The sequence below is a fragment of the Vidua chalybeata genome, chromosome 8 (genome assembly GCF_026979565.1).
Source record: "Vidua chalybeata isolate OUT-0048 chromosome 8, bVidCha1 merged haplotype, whole genome shotgun sequence".
Lineage (NCBI taxonomy): Eukaryota > Metazoa > Chordata > Aves > Passeriformes > Viduidae > Vidua > Vidua chalybeata.
In genome coordinates, this window is record NC_071537.1 from 14,323,735 (window position 1) to 14,341,108 (window position 17,374).

Here is a 17,374-nt window from a genome sequence, read left to right on the forward strand (position 1 = left end):
TAGTCCCATGTAGGAAGGGAATGTAAAGGACTAGGACAGTCTGACAGGGATTTCCAAAGTATGTATGCTTGTACAGAGCAGCATGTGCATGTGCAACAAACCTAATCCTAAACCTCAGTGGACATACCAGGACACACACACCAACTCCTTCTTGAGATTCTGCATTTCCTTCAAGTGCACTAAAAACAATTGCAGCAGTTGTACAGTTGTCCATACAACATTCCCTGTGTCCAATCCCTTGCACATAAATGATCAGCAATTTCCAGGCAAGGAACAACTCAAGGCTCCTATGCATGGGGGCATATCCTACATTTCCAGACATTTGGCAGCTCCTCAGGATTCCTGCATCTGTGGACACATCTGGGCTTCCCAGACATGGGGCAGTAGAGAGTTTCTGTGCACGCACAGCAGCATGCAAGGCCAGGAGACATATGAATTCCCCCAAGTCTGACTAGACAGTGACAGACAAGAGAACACATGTGGGGAAACCTGGACAGTTGGTCATGTGAAGAGCAGACTAGCCTAGAGAAGCCAGCAGAGGAAGCTGGTGGCATTAGAGGTGAAAGACAGGTATGGCAGCTTGGGTTCTTTTCCTCACCCCTTCTACCTGAAGGCAAGCTGGCACTCGTATCTCTTGGGGACAAGAATGCAAAACTTGTGCTGCTTCTGGACTGTCCTGTCCTCAGAAAGAGAAACACGAGGCATGGAGCTACTCCCAGTCCCTGTGGGGCTGCCAGAAATAACACAAACCTAACGTCTCACACCAGCTGGCGAAGAGGACTAATCTGGCTTCAGGAACTGCTTGAAAGAGAGCCAAGCCTCCCATCCAGTTCTCATGGCCCCCTCCACCTCCCTCCAGACCCAGTTCCTTTTCTGGCATGATGGTATCCTCAGTGCTCAGCTGACAGCAAGCTGCTCCTCGCTAAGCGCTGTGCCGACCCACCCTGCTGCGTGTTCCTTGGGGGCTCCCCCGCGCTTTTCCCATCCCGGACACAGAACAACAGGCCCTGGCTCTGTGGTGCCAGGTGGGGTAGTGGACATGGCAGGAAACCCCATCTGTCCCTCCATCCTGGTCCCTGTCATTGCTGCTGCACCTCTTCCCTTGAATTAGGCATCTCAAGAGATCCCCTGCCTGTGACCCGGCATTTCTCTCCCTTCTATCAACAACCTGTGTCTCTTTTGAACCTCCAGCTGGAAAGTCTGCACTCCTCTGTAGAAGAGGAGCTTGGTCATATTTTAAAGTATTTTTTTATATTTCTTTTTAAAATGCAATATAATGACCAGAGCAGATGCATCAGTAACATAATAACTAAATCTGTCTGCATTTACAATGAGGGTGCTGAGACACTGGCACAGTTTGCCCAGAGAAATTGTGGATGCCCCATTCCTAAAAGTAATCATGGCTAGGTTGGATGAGGCTCTGAGCAACCTGTTTTAGTGGAAGATGTCCCTGCCCATGACAGGTGGATTGGACAAGATGACCTTTAAAAGGTCCCTTCCAACCTAAAGCATTCCACAATTCCAAGATTATTGATTCATTTCAACCAGCAGCTTGCAAGATAATGAAAAAAGAGTGGTTTTGACAGTCACATAACTAATTGCAACTAATCCAACCCTTTTTCAGTGACACTGCATAGCCCAAACCAACAGCTGTGAAGCACAGTTTAAATTAGATGTTGGTGCAAGCATAAGGGTTTATTTTCATGACTGCCACACCTTGACTCTGTTCCTGCCACCACATCTCTCCCTCCAGCACTGCCTCACTGTGGTTTCTGCATTAGAAAAGCTGTGTTAAAAATATGTGAGAAAGCAATTTTTTTTCTTGAGTCAACAGAAAAGAAGGAGGCTGGCACACTCAAGAGGCTGTATGTAAATGAGTCCAAAGGCTATGTGTTTCAGAAAGAAAAGAGAAGTCCAAATACTTAATTTTAGAAGGGCAAGACCCTGATGGAAAGATACCCTGCATTACAAGTGTACAGAGCTGGGCAGAGCTAAATTCAAAACATTCCAAGCCTGATTTGGTCTGCAAGGTTCCTATCTCCTTCTGTCACACATTATTAAACATAGATCAAAACCAGGATCTAGGATTACAGAACACACTGGACTCGGGACATCAGAAGACACCTGTCCTATAAATAGGAATCATTTACCAATTCAGAGCAACACACACATGTTTTGGCAACCTCTCAGCCAATAAAAGCAGAAGCCACAACTCCAGAATTATCCAAGTGCTATTATTTTAAATGCGAAACAATGGTTTACATCATCATGACTTAACTCCTTATTTCCCAAATTCTCATCATGCATGTCTGTGCTGAATCACACCAAAAATTAACCCTTCCCAAAACTAGTCCACTATGAATTTGGAAAATTGCCCTTTTTTTTAAAGGAATAGAGCAGAAACAACAACAAAAAGCAGAACTTTATGTTTGGAGCTGTTGATTTGGTGCTTTTGATTTCTTTAATAGATTTTTGCCTGCATCCCAACACCCCAGGATTTCCACTTCAAATCTTCAAAGTCGATTCAGTCACTTAGATCACACCCCTTTGCATGGCAAAATGCTCAGAAACACCAATTTGGGATTTTGAACAGTTTCAATGCTGGCCTTCAATTTGTTGAAACTTGGGTTTCTAGGAAAAATTAACAGGAACACGTGCAAGGGTGTGTGTAAGGGAACAACGTGAAGCGCTGCTTCCAAACAGGTGCAGCCGATTATCTCAGGCAGCGCTGTGCAGGAAAAGAAACTCTGTTTTCTTCGCGAATTTTAAGAGCACTAAAAACTTCCAGATAATGGGAAGTCCCTGAAGCTTTTAGAAAGTGTTTTCTCATACTCCATACCTGGTATGACAGCTGCTTCTTTGCAGCTATGGGGAGTTGTGGTTTTCCATTTGTGAAAATTCAAGTGAAATCTATCATTTTTTGGAAAGAGCCTAAGTCCTGGTGTTCTCAAATATCTTTACAGGTTGAACATTTGGAAAGGATCCAAGACTCCAATCAGAGCCTGAATATGTGGAAATATTTAACTCTCTAAGAAACAGTATATAAAATAAGCTGTTTCTCTGCTTGATGACTATTTCAGGATTGACTAATTACTTGTCATGATGCCAAACACCACAGAGATGGCTCAAGAGGATAATTTCTGAAACTTGAATTTGTTACATTCTATCAAAGGAAGACTATTTCTGTGTCAAAACCCTATATCTGGAAATTTATATACAGCAAGATCATAAATGAACTTTCGGACACCCAAGGTCAAGTTATTCAATGAAATACCAGCTAAATCTTTTTTGGGAGGTGGAATGAACAAGCTTTAAAATAAAGCAGGAAAATGAAGACTACTGTATCAAACACAGGTTCCTCCTGGGGAAGCACTCACATTTCAGGTAATTGCTCTCTGGATCTTGTTTCAGGGAAGGATTTGGTGGTGGGGAGGAAAGACTCCCTGCTGCCCTGCTCAGCACATCAGCTCCTCCCTAGGGGTGGTTGTAGCAAGGAGATGTAGCTGAGGTTTCCTAAATTTAGTCACCTCTGTCCAAAAAACCCTGACCTAAACTTGATCTTTCTTCTTACACCAAAGCACATCACATCAAAGCCAGGCAGGTTCTGGCATAGGCAGGGGCTAAATTCAGCCCCTTATTTTAATGGGAAGAGAACCAGAGCCCATAGTCCAGGCTCAGTTTTGCTTACAGCTGAGTGAAAAGTCCCGTTGGCCAAGTTATCAGCAAAGGCTAACAAGTTCAGTTTGGTTTCAGGACTATTTAATCCCTGCCATCACCTATTCTCTAGGAGGCACAACACTCATGTTGCACATTTATACAGGTTATAAGGACAGAAAGGACCAATCTCAGCATTTAAATCTGCACATTATTTCTCCAAGGTTATCCTGCACTAGGTTCTAAATCACAGTTTCCTTTTTTGCCTTTCTTCTCTAATATTTAAAGGTATTTCCTTTGAACTTTTTCTTCCTCCTGTTAGTACTTGCACATTATGATTACGTTTCTTTTAAATTTTTCTTTAGTAGATGAATATTAGTGAAATCATATCTATAGCACCCTATTTCCAGGATTTGGTCACATTTACTGCTCTTTTATGAATCTTTCCCAACCATATAGCATTTTGGCTAAAATCAGCATGAGAATTGGACATGGTGCCCAGCACTGCTTCCCAATCCCATTTCCAATGTCAGAGCATCCCAGTGCCCCTTAGAGGGTGCACATGTCCTCCCAGATGCTGCTCTGCCCATGTGGCTTATGCTCACCAAGCTATTTGCAACATCCCAAATTCCTTTTTAATCTGCTTCCACCTCAAATTTAACGTTTTCTTTTTAGCCCTGTGAAGTCCAAATCTATACTGAGTATCAAAGCACATGAACTTTAGCTCACCTGTAAAACAATCAGATGCCAGTCCCAAGCTCAGAGCTGTATGGAGCTCGCTGTCACAGGAGCTGGCCAAAGACAAGCAGCAGATTTGAGACCCTGACACACCATGTGAGATAACCAAAGGCTTTGGCACAGAGAGGGCAAAGATACAGCAGCTGCTAGAGAGAGCAGCCTTGTCTGTTTAATATCATACCATTGAGAAATAACCTTTTACTTGTCACTAGTGTTACAAGGGATCTGCACCGAGTGGAGGTGGGTGTTGTGTGGGGTTTGGGGAGCTTTTACCAGTGCCCATGGTGGCTGGAGCACAGCTCAGTAACAGCTGGTCAGTGAACTGAGCAGAGGGAAGAAAAAGGGGCTCAAGGTCCGATTAGCACCATGGGAGGGAGAATGAGAAGGATTCTGGAAGAGGAAAGAGCCAAGCAGAAGGGCACAAGGCTGTCATGAGGGTGGATAACCATCAGAACAGGCTGAGCTCCAGCATGGCGGGAGGGGACAGCAGCACAGCAGCCAGTGTGTGGGAGAGGGAGAGAAGGAGCAGCCTGAGCGTGTTATGAGGCCACAGGGAAGACACAGCTGTCAACCACAGCCCTGCAGAAAGGCATGAGAGGGATCAGCAGGGGAGACACACATGGAGTTTGGTTTTGGCCAGCCTGAGAAAAGCAGGCAGCCATCCACCATGGAGCTTATGTGGGATGTGCGAGGCTGGCTGGCAGAGGGAGGAAAGAGGTCCCTTCTGGGGCACTTCTCACCTCAGATGGGTGAGTTGGGTCCAGAGCAACACAGCAATTCATGACCCTGAGGAAAGCAGACTTGAGAGGAGAGAGGAGAGGCTCACATTTGGGCAGCAAAGGGGCAGGGGAAGGCACCGAATCCAGCCAGGAAAGAGGAGACCTGTGTGACAGGGCTTTGAGTAACCTGGTCTAGTGGAAGATGTCCCTGCCCATGGCAAGGGGGTTGGAACTAGGTCATCTTTAAGGCCCCTTCCAACCCAAACCATCCTATGATTGCATGTGGAACACCATCAGTCATTAGCAGCTCTAGAACTTCATTCCTGTATGCCAGCCTTGCAAGGCACAGGAAGCAGCTGTGGCAAATCCTGACACCACCTACAAACAACAAAGTCTCCTCCTCCTTCTTCCATATTCACATGCTGAGGGGCTCAGAGACTGGCAGTGTGCCTGCCGGGCAGGCAAGGTACACAGCACCACAGGCAGCCTTCTGAAGGTGCAACCTCCCTCCCACCCAGCTCACCCAAAGCAGGATCCTCCCAATCGCCTTCCCTACAGACCTGCTCCTTGTTCCTGTCACCTCAGCACAGCTGGCAGAGCATCTGTAACATGACTGGGGACACAAGCATCATAACGTCACCCTAGGACAGCATCTTACTCCACAGCTCACCCCAGCAGCATGAACTAAGTGTCCCAAACCTGCCTGGCTGCTTGTACAGCCTTTCCACACCAGTCCGAGGCCCCATATCCACCCAAACTCTCCTGTCACACCTCATGGCAGGTACAACATAGCCCCAGCACCCTGCTCTTGCACCCCTGTCACCTGGGGGTGACAGAGCCAGTTCTCCCCACACATGCACTCTTGGATAGCAATGCCCTTGCCCGGCAAGGAGACACAGACATAGGTTAAGTGCTGTATGTGTGAGGAAGGGCTCAGCACGGCACTAGCGCTGAGCGGGTTGGAAGAGACGCTGCTCATGCCAGCAGGCTCAGACAGCAAGCCCTGGTGGCATACCCACCTGAATTAGGTGCATACCTTTAGGGGCACAGGCACCTACATGCAAGGCCTCCAGAGCTACACACTTCTTCTGCTCTGTGTGTGCACCCCTACTGTTACAGTTTGCTACTAATCCAAGGACTGTCACTGTTCCCAGGTTTCTGTTCTGTGTAGTAGATAATACATAATGGTTTAGACCCACAGTTTTCCTATGCAAGTATGTGTTGGGAAGCACCTAGAAACTGTTATACAACATTGAAATATTTCCAGGAGGACCCTCTGCAGTTGGTATGACTGCTACTTTGTCAGACATCTAAGCAATTTCTTGGCCTGTGCCCCACCCCCCTCCCCAAAAAGTCTCCAAACAAATCCCAGAGCTGAATCCGTTTCCTCTATTTAGAGGCTCCACTAAGTTTTTTCCTAGGATTCCCATTTTCTCTACTTCTTTTTCTTTAAAAATATATAAATAGTCACATTGTCATATGAGACAAGTAGACTGACTCTTATGGGTAAAAAACAGATGTTTCCCAATCTTCTCTAACAAAGTAATATTTTATATATGGCTCTTCAATGGATTTATAGCCAATGAAGGGATGTTACTACATTAGCTCATGGAGGGGGTGGGTGATAAAAACTGGAAAGGAAGAGCCAGACAAGGAAAAAAGAAGCTATCCAGAGCGCTGCAATTGGAGAAGCATGACAAATGGGCAGCACAGTTTTAGAGGGCTTCGACAGCAAGGCAGATTGCCTGGCTGGGAGTGATTGTCCACAGCTGGAGCATCGCAGAGACCATCTGGTATTTCTTAAACATGCTTTCCCCAGGTGATCCAATTCTTGGAGTGCCCCAGCAAAGAGAAGAAAAAAAGGCCTGTGAGTCTCAGTCCCATTTCCAGAGTTCCCCTAATTAGTTAATAGAATTATATTTGAACGGTTTAAGTTTCTCCTACAAAACCTTTTTTTTTGCCACCTTTTCATCAGAGGAAAAAAAGAAAATTTAAACTCACGGAGGTTTTCGCTTCTTTAAGAAAGTCCATGATCGTGTCTCTTGGCACAGCAATCCAATATAAAACTTAATGAAGTAAAGAGAGATCCAAAATTTCTTTTGAACACCTTGTAACCTCACTTTTCCCCCACCACTTTTAGCTGCACAAAGCAGGCATATCCAGAGCTTCTCACGTTACTCTCCAACCCCTGTGTATCCATCCCCAGCATGAGCCTCTGAAAAAGCAGAACATGGACTGCATGGGGGACTTCAGGACTCAAGGGGCTCTTACTTAGAGGATTTTGACCCTTTCTTAACTTGGAAAAAGTGTTGAAGAGTTTAATTAACTGTGCATGCCACACCGTCCCATCCTTGCAACAAGGAGGGCTGGCAGAGAAGCAGTGCAACAATATTTGCTGCTGTCCTTGTGATCCCCATAAGACAGCCCTTTCCAGAGCCAGGAGCACTGGGAACCAGCTAATGAAGAAAAGAGCAAGTGAAAGCGGTAAATAATAAATGAACGGACAGATGGAAAAAGGGTTAGAGCGAGCAACCGGAGAAGAAGCCTCGGGAAGCAAACTGCGTTCCCAGCAGCAGGCAGTGCCCCCTCCGAGCAGTGTGGGGCAGGAGCCAGGGTCCAGCCACAGGGATTATCCCCGCCAAGCCGGGCTCACCAGCCGCGCCTTTCCCCTCTCCTCCCTGTTTTTCTCCAGCAGTTTTCCCAGCCACAAAGCTTCTGGCTGTCAGATGGGTCCTGCACACCACAGTCCCACAGCCTGGATCCCGGGCTGCAAGCTCCTCAGCAGCATGCAAATACCACCCGGTATTTTCCACAGGGAGCAAACACACGGGAATGGCGGCTGAAACGAACGATACTCCTACAACTGCAGCAAAATGAGTTGCTATGTCACAATTTGCCAGAGAAGTTTGTAAAAATGCTGAGAACCTACCAGGCACAGAGTTTCCTGCTCTGTCCACATAGGCATCTACCTTATCCGAGTCTGTATTTGAGCAAAGCTACTGGGATCATAATCCCAGTCAAAAATACATACACAAGATGCTTCAATATCTCCAGGCTGAAAAAAAAATCTAATTAAGTTATTGGGAAGAATATACTGGACAAAAGAAACGAAAGGAATACTTAAAGGGGATTTGGATTGGGTTTTGTTGTTGTTGTTGTTGTTGTTGTTGTTTTGTTTTGTTTTGTTTTGTTTTTGTTTTGTTTTGCTTTGCTTTTAGGTGATGGCTAAAGTCAGCATATTCCACCACCATGCTGGAAGGGGATTTTGGCAGGAAACCCATCCTTATGCAGTGGTATAGCTAGCAATAACAGAAGATAATATAACCCATGATTGTAATGCCAAAGAAATAGCAACCAACTGCAAATTACAAAGTATAGAAAAATAATACAGTATTTTAAAAGCATGATGAAAAAATTCATGCCTTGCTGAGTTTTGAGTGGAAATTTAAATATAGAGAAAAGAAGGGAAATGAACAGACATAGCTGTGCTATTTTGTGCACATGGTAAAATTATCAGTGTAACTACAAAAATATACATAAAGGCACTCTGTATTTATGAAAAAAATATGATGATGAATTAATCATAAGAGGATTATATACATCACCATTTACTGATGACCAAGACATAAATTAGATCACATCTGCTTTAGATAAACACTATTAAATCACCCACCCCGGATAATTTGCACCTCCAAGTGCACTAAGGAGATCTCTGACCCATTGATGCTAATTTTTAATAAATCTTGGAATGCCAAGTAATTCTAGAAGGGTAGGTGAGCCCTAACCCCATGCTGGTGCTTTGGCAGGACTTGATGACCTAAGGACCAACAGCCAGTCAGGCTGACAGCAGAACTTGACAGAGTAATTAAAAGATAATATGAGAATCTACCAACAATTCATTATATTCATGTCTCAGCTAATTACCAGCCAGCATATGTTGTACAGAATCAAGTCCTGTCTAACGGGTGTTACAGCTTCATTTAAGAACTTGCATTAATAAAAGTAATTTGGTATAAGTAGATGGACTGAAGTGGTTAATGAGACAAAAACCTATCCATTGTTTGTTTCCCATGCTACAGGACACAGTTTTTACCAATCATTCAGATAAATACAAGATCCTTAGAGGCAGCTTGCAGATAGCACAAATGAAGGTTAGTAAATAATGAACAAAACAGCCTTCATTTATCCTGTGATCCCATTTGTATGGCTAAATGGCCACCATCCAACCAAGCGTGCTTTAATTCAGCCAAGCACAAGATAATACACGTACAGGAAAACAATACAGGGCTTGTGCCTCCAGGATGGACAAGTCTGTCCTGCATGGCCACAGGACCAAGGAGCAGGTATGACAGGACTTTGGCAAAGTGAAGCTTGAGGAGCCAAATATATTCAGCTTTTGAAAGAAAAATCCACAAGGTTTGACTGCTGCATGTGGGCATTACGTTAGTGTGGGAGGAGAAGGGCTTTCTAACCTGGTGGCTAGAGGCAAAGCAAGCTCCAGGGGTTGAAAGTCAGAGTTAAGCATGGTGCTGGCAAAGAGAAAAAGTAACATTAGTGCAGCTGAGGATGAGAAACATCACACAGAAGCTCTGGATGATCTTGGGGCCCAGCATAAAAGCAGGGGGTGAAACTCAGTAGTATAAAAGGCAGGTATAAAGACCACTGTGTAATGTAAGACTGGAAGGAGCCCAGACACTGGCACACTGGGGGTCTGCTTTAGGCTACAAAATCAGGGAGATCGGAAGCATAGGCTTATTGGGAGCATCTGAAACACAGAACCTGCTGGTAATTAGGGACCTTTAACTGCCCACACATTTGCTGGGAAAGGAAGACATCAGACACTGCCTTGCTTCAACTTCCTGGAATGCACCAAAAAAAAAAAAAATTGAGAAAGAAGCGACAGGAGCAAAACTAGGAAGGAGTCTCCTTGAGGCTTCATTCTCACCAACAGCAAAAACTGGGGAAAGCCATGAAGGTGGAAAACACCACAGGCAGGGAAGCCCAAAACGAGTGTTCGTAGTTGTTTGAAAAAGAATGGGAAATAGTGGCAGAATAAAAATAGTGCGTTGTAAGGACAGAGGCTTCAGTAATCTGAGAGGGCTGGCAAGTGAGATTTTGCTCCAAATGAAAAGAGAGTTTGGGAAAGACAGTGTTTTGTAAACACACAGCAAGATAAGGGAACAGATGTAAATTATCTTAACACAGGGGTACGATTAGGGTAATTCACAGACTCCTCCGTGGCTTGAAGCTTGCAGAGGAGAAATGGCAACTCCATCAGGCTGATGTGGATGAGCACAAAGGAACAGCACCAGGAGAGAGGGACAGAGCGAAAGAGCCGAGTGCTCCACAGAAACTGCTCACTGCAGTGACTGCCAGCGGTAACCAGGAGACATTTGATAACTACATTGGTGGGAAGAGACAGACCAAAGAGTTCTGCACCTCCTGAGGAAGGAGAAAAGGTTAATAGATTGCTTTATGACACTGAACAAGCCACAAGCCCTTCCAAAGCTATTAGTGTGCGTCAGCCCTCCCCCTCTTCCACCAAAATCTGTTTTCTGTTAGGTTTATGTGTTTTCTTTATTCTCTACACAGCACCCAGAACTGGCTGGTTCTGGTAATGACATTACATATTGTAATGTATGTACGACTGCTAATATTAAGATTCACAATTTATAAAATATCTTCTCTTGTGCGGCTAGTTGAATTGGGCAGTAAATTGAATTTAATAAATCCTGAACATGTCACAAGAAGCCGTATTTCCCACAGTTACAAAAACAATAACCAAATCAGATAATGAGAAAGCCAAAGTGTGGCTTAACAGACTAGAGGGTGTCACCTGAAAAAGAGATTCACCTTCATGACCTCTCTCACACACACACATGCTGTCAGCACAAAACGAGTTGTGAAACTTCTAATTAGGGTAAGAGAAGGCAGGGGATCCCAGGGGTTTGGCTCACAGCTGTCTCAGGAAGCAAAGAGGTATAAATTGGGACAGAATTTCACAATAGTCAACAACTCACAGAGTTAAAGCAGGAATGCTTAATGCTTTTTTTGGTTCAGACTTCATGAAAAGAAGGATAACATTAGGACCACAAAGTTAATGCAATTAAAAGAATCAGAGTAGAAGGGTAATTTATAGTAGCACCTTAGCAGAATGAAAACTACAGAAGTCTGCTGTTTTAAAATAGGTGGAGGTCCGTCAGCAACTATCTGGAGGAATTCCTGGAAGATGAATGAGGTTCTAAAAGATCAGAAAAGGGCAAATATAGTGGCTATGTTCAACAGGCTGAAAAACCAAGGAAATTGCAGGCCAGCCAACATAACTTCAATTCCTGGAAAAATTTTGAAAGAAATCATCAAACAATCCATCGGCAAGGAAGGGCTGGAAGTAATAGCCCTGCCATGTGAAGGCAACCTGACTTCTCTTTGATAGAGCAACAAGGTCTCGTGAGTGAGATAGAGGCAACAGATGTTCTGTACCTTTACTTTCTCAAGGCTTTACCTCCAGCTTTGTGTAACATTTTAATTAGAAAATTAGGAAAATAGAGTCTAGATGAAATTCCACATGGGAAATGCACAGCTGGTTGGGAAATAGTACAAAAATTGCAGGCATGAACAAGCAATATTGTATAAAAAAAATCCATGATTATACAGACAGAAGTGTCACACACCAGGTACATGAAATAACCCTGCTGCTTTTCTCAGTCAAGAAAGGCTACAGCTACAATACTGGTCTCATTTCAAGGCAATGCACTTAAAAAACATCCCAGACCCAGTGGAGAGAGCCCAAGGGACCCCAACAAAACACAGAGCCACAAAAAAATTGTAGAGGGTTGAAAAGGATCTCAAGATGCAGAATCAGCTACACATATGTCATTCAACTTGAAAATAAAATGGACATGAGAAAAGAGCAAATGAAAGGCAGTTGTTCAGTGCAGAAAACAAAAGTCTTCAGGGAAACATGATAACAAGCCTCAAATATGTAAAAGATTTCTGCAAAGAGAAAAGGAGTGCTGTAAGCTGTTCTGCATGTCCACAGGGAGAGGACATGCCATCATGGGCTTAAACTGAAGCAAGAGATTTTAAAAATACCGACTCCATGATGATATAGCTAATTAGGCTCCAGAGCTGACTGCTGAGGGAGGGTACATCACTGCCATCACACAGGTTTAAAATAAGGATAAAGCCACATCATTTGAATCAGTCAACAGTTGTCCCCACAACCTGGGCAATGCTGGTGCCTGGCAGCTGAGCCCCAGCAGCCTGCAGGCTTTACATGGACATGCCCAGGAACACAATGTATTTCAGCTACAGCAAACACCCTCAGAAGGCTGTGTAGTAAAAACAAACAGCCACTTTGTTTCAGAATGAGCTCATATAAACAACTGATAACGGCACAAAACCACTCAGTTACCCGAGATTGTTTTCCAAAATTTATTTTTCCCAGCACTATTCCATTGGATCTGATCCCAAGATCTCAGAAGACACCTGCAAACTATCCTCAAAAGGCTGGCACCTCTGCTGTCATTAACTGTGGGCTTGGTGCAGATAGTGATTTAATGACATTACGATTTTCCTGGTCCCTTCCTCCCAGGACAGCCTCCAGTGTTTCACAGCAGCTCTCTCCCCCTCTTTCCCTCAGGGATTGGTAACATTTTTGTGTTCCCTTTGCTGACAGGACTCCTCCACCAGTACCCCAGCTGTGCTATTCAAGGTGACAAGTTCTGGGTAACTATTTGCACTGTGGTTTTGGCTTTGAATGCTACTTTTTTGTTTTTTTAAAGGTTTAAGCCTCCCAGAGTTTGCCTGACTTTCCAAGTGTACCAGCTGGATATTGCCTCTTCCCAGACACCTTTCCCCAAGCAGAGACCAGGTACAGATTTGCCATGGAAAAGGCTAGAAGATGCCCTCTTGAGGTCCTTTCTAGATCTATTTTGTACAATGCTGTGGATAATGTGTGTGATGTAAGGGTCTGTGATGGACAGAAGGGCAGAGGGCTTGATCCAAAAGACACTCCCAGGCCTGTAATACAGCCCCAGGGCACACTCTCCTCGAAGGAAAGCTGGAGAGCCAGTGCAGTGCAGACCACCCCTGTGCAGCCCCCATAAAACAGCTATGATACATATCACTGCTGTGCAGACCACGGGACATTGAGGGTTCTGATCCCAAACAAGATGCCAAAAAGGCGAGGAAGCTGTGCTTACCTTTACTACAACCCTGTCAGGTACCATCTCACAAGGTGGCCCACCCTCCAGTCCCATGCAGTTAGGTGTAGCTGGGGGATAAAACCCATCTGAGGAAAATTCCAGCAAAATTAACCAGAGTGACCTTACTGCCTGGCAGCACAGGCACCAAAAGCACACCCAACCCCATGCCCTGCTTCCTACACACACCCTCTTGCACAGGCAGCCCCTGAGCCATGGTTCTCTCAGACCCAGCACTCCATGGGATGAGCCTCAGGCCTTACAAACATGTCCAGCTCAAGGGCCATTGTCTCCCAGAGCCACAGCATTCAGCAGGAACCACAAAACCACCAGGGAAGGTTCACAAGTGCAGGAAACCCACATGTCACAGGTGCTCAACCTGATCACTGTGATTCCCTGCCAAAGGACAAGTACACCTGGGGTTCTCACTGTCTAAAACCTATTTCTGTGGGACAGTATCTCACTAGCAAGCTCTTCACACAGACACTCTGCCCTCATCTCTGCTCTGTGCCTCCCACACACGTGTGTTCTGCAGTAGCCTCACATAAACTCTGCTGCCCTACCCTGCTTTGTTCCACTCGTGCCACATTGCACAACCCCCTTGTGAAAAGTGGGTGTGCGCTCTGTCACCACCACCACATACCCCCAAACCCCTTACCTTGGGCAAAGAGGGTCTCTGCATGGCTGCTAACATCTCCAGGAGTAGACTTTTCCAAGGAAAAACCTCACAGAGAGATCACAACTGCTGTTATGGCAGAGTTTAAGCTATCTAATTAGTGACGGGGTAGTGGGATGCAAGTGTAAAACAGCTGATTGCAGTGTTGGACACAGACAGTGAAATGCACTCTTCAGCAGCTCTCAGCTCTGTTCCTATCAGTTCCATCTGAGTTTAGTCCCTTCAAGTCTCTCTCAGTGCAGAGGGGAGTGACAAAACACCCTCAGCAGGGTGTGACCACACAGGGTCACCTGGGAACCTTACAAGCTGTGTGGGGAGGGTCTGCCCCCTTAATCACTGTGCTCTATATTACAGGATGGAGAGCTCCCACCACACACTTTCCAGTCTCCTCACTGGCTTCTCAGTGCAGATGTGGTGTGGCAGGACAGGCCAGAGAGCTCTCATCATTAGTCTCTTGATGCAGTGAAGTAATCTGTGCCACAGTTTCAGGCAGAAGGCACAGCAGAAAGTTGTTTCTCCATGTTTCAGAATGAGCAGTGGGGCACTATTTTGTTTCCGCTGGATGGGGAATCCTAAAGGGAAGTTTATAGTCCATACTTGTTTCTTGGGAAGCCTCAGTTACACCTAACACATCATGTAAATACAGCAGGGGCCAGTTCTTCACGTGTCTACTGACCTGAACGGTTCCCTCTTCCACAGGCTTAACAGGCTTTACTGGAGAACAGTGCAGAAGCCTGTGGATGTCCAGTCTCTTAAACTACAAATGCAATACACTGCCCCAGCCCAAACTGGCACCACAGGTGGAAGAATTTGGATTTAGTCTGTTGAAGCCTGATGCTGCCCCACTCCCCACAAGCTCGCTCTAAAATCTGCATGCACGCTGTGTCTCCACTGCCCCAGGCAGTTCCTCACACCTCACCTGTTGCCAGCCCAATGTTGTGCTTTCCGGCCCCCCCACCTCCACCCGGTTCCAGGACTCCAGAATGATCTTCCTGTCTCCTGAACATTTCTTCTGAGGGCTGCAAAGGACGGGAGCCTGCTGTGACAATTGCAACTTCTAATGCCCAGCTGATACAAAACATAAAAAGAATCGCTGCTGCTTGCTCTGTGAACGGTGGAGGAGCAAAGTGTTTCTAAGGAAAGATTCCTTCTCGTGCCTTGTCCCAGGGTGGGCTGAGCTCAGGGAGCTGGTTCCCAGAGCAGAGCAGGCAGTGCTGTGCTCTGCCCCCCACTCTACCACGGACTGACCCGGGAGCACGAGAGATGCTGATCTGTGAAACGAGATACCCATCTCTGAGCACCGCGGGGGAAACAGCAAAGATTAATAAACCTCATTTTACAGCATTTAAATAGCACGGTCACAGATCAAAGGCAATTGCTCATGTCAGGGAGACAGGCTCAGTAAGCCTGGAAAGATCACATACAGAAAGCAGAGGCAAGATGCAAGAGAAAGCCTGCAGACAGGAGCCGAGGAAGGCTCGACAAGAGAAACCAAAGTGGTCTAAGCCAGAGTCTCACATGTGTTCCTGGAGGAGTGAGAGCCAGAAAGACTGCCTGGTTTCACTCAGTCTCAGTTGTGTCTTAGCACAAAAACACACATTTCATTCTAAGACACCCTCTTACCTTGGAAGTACCTGCTGCTGTGAGCAGCTTAAATCCCAGTATAGCACAGCCCTGCCTGATGCCTGAAATAAGGAACACCCTGGGAATTATGTGCAACTGGTGAATAGATTTGGGAAAGCCCTCTGATGCCACAGAGACTGCAGATTCATGCCCTGCACTCTCAGAGCTTTCATTCCTAAACCCATGAGGGTACTGCTTGAAAGTTTGTTGGCAGAATCCACTGCCCACACTTGCAGGCAGAGTGGGAGGCCTGAAAGTCTTTCAAATTGTTCATGTAACTATATTACCTGTGAGGAGAAGAAGGAAGGAGGGAATGGGACTTTTTATCCAGATCACTACAGTGGTAGTGGTAGTGATAAGGGGATAAAAATGCCACACTGTAGTATTTCTACTCTCAAGCTCTCCTAGAGGAGCTATCCCATCATAAAGCACTTGTATTCTCATATGACTTTGGGCAAGATAGTCCATTTACATTTTTGGGGTACAATTGAAGAACTAGCAGCAGTAGGAGCCCTCTCACACAGAGGTGTGGGGTTCAATACTGCTCCAGTCTGGGTTGGACACTGGAGGTCATCCACAGTACGTGCTCTGCGTGAGGCCAAGTGACTCCTCAATACAGACCCCCAGGAGCAAACCCTGTTCCCAAGGCTCCCATGGATACTCCATCCCTGCCAACTCAGTCCTTCACTAAGGACTCCCTAAACCACATCTGCATTCTTGCTCCTGCACCTTGCCTCATGACCTGGGGACTCCCTATAGCACTGTACAAACCCACTGTGCAGAACAAAAAGAAGTCCTCAAGCAAACTCTGTCTGATTGAATTTTGAAGGTAAGAAATGTCCTTCTGCAACAGATGTACAACCCCCTCTACCCACCCCAAACACCAGATCCATCACAGAGAAGGGAAATATTTACACAAGTTAGTAGAGTTCCAGTTAAATATTATGCTTAGCTGTCTAGAGACCATGTTCTCAGACTATGTCTATGAAATAAAAGATTAAACTTCATAACAATTATGAAGTTGCTCTGCTCACATTCAAAGGGAGTTAAAGAACATTAAAATAGTTCTTTGGGTAATATTCTGGTGAAATTGCTCTCTCCACCCTGGAGAGTTAGAGCTAAAACCTTCTGAACTATCCTGTAAACACACTTGGAAAGGCTAAGAGCTAAACTGATAACCAGGTAGCACCTCTGCTCTGCAGGTTCTGTAAAAAATGTGAGCAATGCCAGAGAGCTTTTGAAGCAGCAAGGGAAGGAGGATAGGGGAGAGCAGCTTCACTTCTCGAGGGAAGTTTGTTTAGTGGAAAGTAAGCAAGTTGTCAGGGGAAAAGCTGACAATGTTGATTCCAGCAGTTGTACTGGGAATAAACAGCCAAGTGGATTACGTTACAGAGAATGAGAAACGGCTCTGAGGATCCCATTTAAATGCTGGGCCTTCAGGAATGATGCAATTCAGCTACATTCAGGGCCCCGATACCCAGTGACCCCCTGGGCTTTGCCTTTCCACAGTGCTGGTGTCACCATCCGACCTCCGTGGGGTCCCCGAGAGCTCCAACACAGCTGATGTCCCCAGGAGAGGCAGAGCTCACTGGTGAGAATGCAGACCCACGCTGGCTTCAAGGCAGGGGCTGGGCACTGAAACAGGGGGGGCAGCAGAGTGGGGGATGTTGTGCAGGACTGGTTTGCCTCTCCCAGCCCAGCAGCAGGGGAGGGCCACCATGGGTTCTGCCATCTCCTCCCCAGACAGAGCACAGGGCCCT

The 17,374-nt window shown here is 45.8% G+C and overlaps 1 protein-coding gene across 2 annotated transcripts in view; it reads right to left on the reverse strand.

Annotated features, from left to right (window-relative positions):
* HPSE2 (heparanase 2 (inactive)) overlaps positions 1-17,374 on the reverse strand; it is a 107,173-nt gene that overhangs the window by 75,801 nt on the left and 13,998 nt on the right. The window lies entirely within an intron of this gene.